Below are 3,891 nucleotides of genomic sequence, written 5' to 3' on the forward strand. Positions count from 1 at the left end.
GTTATTATTATTATTAGCCAATGAAGATGACGTTTTTATTTACTTAAAGCTTTGCTTGGATAAAAGTTTGCCAGGATATGTTGTGTTTGTTTGTTTTTAAGAAGACCCTGCTTGGCTATTTTTATATGTCGGCTTTATTATACATTTCATTTTAAAGCACAAATTATGCGTGTTTATATTCGGGAGTTTATATGTATATGTGTGTATATATATATATATATATATATATATATATATATATATATATATATATACAGTGGTGTGAAAAACTATTTGCCCCCTTCTTGATTTCTTATTCTTTTGCATGTTTGTCACACAAAATGTTTCTGATCATCAAACACATTTAACCATTAGTCAAATATAACACAAGTAAACACAAAATGCAGTTTTTAAATGATGGTGTTTATTATTTAGGGAGAAAAAAAATCCAAACCTACATGGCCCTGTGTGAAAAAGTAATTGCCCCCTTGTTAAAAAATAACCTAACTGTGGTGTATCACACCTGAGTTCAATTTCTGTAGCCACCCCCAGGCCTGATTACTGCCACACCTGTTTCAATCAAGAAATCACTTAAATAGGAGCTGCCTGACACAGAGAAGTAGACCAAAAGCACCTCAAAAGCTAGACATCATGCCAAGATCCAAAGAAATTCAGGAACAAATGAGAACAGAAGTAATTGAGATCTAACAGTCTGGTAAAGGTTATAAAGCCATTTCTAAAGCTTTGGGACTCCAGCGAACCACAGTGAGAGCCATTATCCACAAATGGCAAAAACATGGAACAGTGGTGAACCTTCCCAGGAGTGGCCGGCCGACCAAAATTACCCCAAGAGCGCAGAGACGACTCATCCGAGAGGTCACAAAAGACCCCAGGACAACGTCTAAAGAACTGCAGGCCTCACTTGCCTCAATTAAGGTCAGTGTTCACGACTCCACCATAAGAAAGAGACTGGGCAAAAACGGCCTGCATGGCAGATTTCCAAGACGCAAACCACTGTTAAGCAAAAAGAACATTAGGGCTCATCTCAATTTTGCTAAGAAACATCTCAATGATTGCCAAGACTTTTGGGAAAATACCTTGTGGACTGATGAGTCAAAAGTTGAACTTTTTGGAAGGCAAATGTCCCATTACATCTGCCGTAAAAGGAACACAGCATTTCAGAAAAAGAACATCATACCAACAGTAAAATATGGTGGTGGTAGTGTGATGGTCTGGGGTTGTTTTGCTGCTTCAGGACCTGGAAGGCTTGCTGTGATAGATGGAACCATGAATTCTACTGTCTACCAAAAAATCCTGAAGGAGAATCTCCGGCCATCTGTTCGTCAACTCAAGCTGAAGCGATCTTGAGTGCTGCAACAGGACAATGACCCAAAACACACCAGCAAATCCACCTCTGAATGGCTGAAGAAAAACAAAATGAAGACTTTGGAGTGGCCTAGTCAAAGTCCTGACCTGAATCCAATTGAGATGCTATGGCATGACCTTAAAAAGGTGGTTCATGCTAGAAAACCCTCAAATAAAGCTGAATTACAACAATTTTGCAAAGATGAGTGGGCCAAAATTCCTCCAGAGCGCTGTAAAAGACTCATTGCAAGTTATCGCAAACGCTTGATTGCAGTTATTGCTGCTAAGGGTGGCCCAACCAGTTATTAGGTTCAGGGGGCAATTACTTTTTCACACAGGGCCATGTAGGTTTGGATTTTTTTTTTCTCCCTAAATAATAAAAACCACCATTTACAAACTGCATTTTGTGTTTACTTGTATTATATTTGACTAATGGTTAAATGTGTTTGATGATCAGAAACATTTTGTGTGACAAACATGCAAAAGAATAAGAAATCAAGAAGGGGGCAAATAGTTTTTCACACCACTGTATATATATATATATATATATATATATATATATATATATATATATATATATATATATATATAGACGTATGTTGAAAATGAGAAGACAACGAATAAATCTGGAAAGCGACGCTATTCGGTATGTGAGGTCATCTTCGGACAAACGCGGATTGGAAATTAAATTTATCAATTCAGAGAAAGGTAAGTTGTTTATAACCAATTTTTTTTCTTTAATTATTAACTTCGCATTTATATTAGCGAAGTACGTTTGACATACTCGGTCGTTCGCAGGACGTTGAGTTTTTGCGGTGGACGCATTGGAAAGGGGTGACTTTGTGGCAGAGTATCGCGGTCAGCTAATAGACAGGGCTGAAAGTGAGAGGAGGAGGCGAGTGTACCATCCTGCCGCTGCCGTCTTTCTTTTTGACTTTAAATGGAATGGGAAAAGTTGTTGGTGAGCTGTATTTATTTTTCTAATTTATGGTGAAAGTGTATTACAGTCTCTTCCGAAGTCAATATTGCAATAGTTAACAAAACGTCAGAATGAAAGTAAACGGCAGAACAAAGTAATACTGCCAGACAGTATAATCAGGTTTCCCTGTCCCCGAATAAAAAATAAATGATGTTTAAAATACTTTATGATATATACAACAAACCTGCTTTAACATTAAAAAAAAGGCATAATAATAACCTGATAGCGCACGTGTAACGCAAATATCTTATGCAGTCTGAAGCGTCGGGACTCCTGGAGAAGCAGCTCCGAGATCCGCGTTCTCAGACACCGCAGTTAGTGAGCACTTTAGTGGAATCAGCCAGCTGCTTCGACCCTCTGTCCGCCCCTCTCTGCCTCAGAGGCAGTTCGTATGCCCACTGTCCACCTGCCCTGTGAGGCACGCTGGCGGCCGCACACTCGGGCAGATGGACTGTAGCAGCCCTGAAACGTGTCTGAAGTGCTCCAAGTGCTCTGTCTGCAACATAGCGATCGCGGAGCTGCTTTTGTGTCAGTTTCTCGAGATAGTCCTTTTCACTTAAGTGAGGCGCTATCCTCTCAGGTTCAGACCCAAATGTGCTACACGATTATTTCCACGGAGCACTACTCGTTCTAATACATGAGGTAAATTGGCTGTGTGTATGCCACATATATATATATATTAGTCATTTTTATGTATGTATTTAAACTGTACTGCTGTTACAGCATTGATGGAGCCAAAGATGATGGCTCTGTGGGAAGAATGATAAATGACAACCACAAAAGTCCAAACTGCAAAATCAAGAAACTGGCAGTAGGTGGAATGCCACACCTCTGTCTGTTTGCTTTAAGAGATATTCTTCCTGGTGAAGAAATCACATACAGCTATGGAGATGGACCGTGGCCTTGGAGAAAGCAGGTAAGAACTGTAGTCTTTATTTATGTATTTAGGATTAGCTTAGGTTGTTGTCACCTGTGAAGTAATTATTTTTGTGTCTGTATGCAGGGAAAAGAAAAAGCCACCATTGTATCATCCCCATTACAGACAAATGACAAGGTAACTAAATCTACATTATTAATATATACAGGCATTTTATTTTAATAAAGATTTTTTAAAGAAGTAACAATAGTACTGATGTTTATTTTTATACATGCATTGCAATGTATTACATTGCCTGAGTCTATACACCTTATTGCACTATTTTTAGATAATAAAGCTGTGTGATTGGAAGTGGAAATATATTTTTATATGATAATAAATTTAAGAAACACAGATATAGTCCCACAGTTTCAATTAAAAGTATGAATATGGATTGTGTACACTTAATTATAAGAAACTAAGAGAGGAAAGAATAAATGTAGGGTAAAATCATTAATTGCACACTAGATTTTCCTAAACAAGTACATATTGGTATTGATTAGCATAATTTTGATATTTGGACTATACATTTTCAAAAAACATACACAGTGTATGACTTAGTGAAAGTTGTTTCCAACTTTTGTAGCACATAAACAATTCTGAATGAAACATATGACAGAAAGAAAAATTAAGTGCACACACCAAAAGAATA

General features: G+C 37.7%; 1 pseudogene; it reads left to right on the forward strand.

The window, feature by feature from the left end:
• Positions 1–224: 224 nt before the first annotated feature.
• Positions 225–3,359, forward strand: LOC127529462 (N-lysine methyltransferase KMT5A-like; annotated as a pseudogene).
• The last annotated feature ends 532 nt before the right edge of the window (positions 3,360–3,891 follow it).

The sequence above is a fragment of the Erpetoichthys calabaricus genome, chromosome 1 (assembly GCF_900747795.2).
Source record: "Erpetoichthys calabaricus chromosome 1, fErpCal1.3, whole genome shotgun sequence".
NCBI lineage: Eukaryota > Metazoa > Chordata > Cladistia > Polypteriformes > Polypteridae > Erpetoichthys > Erpetoichthys calabaricus.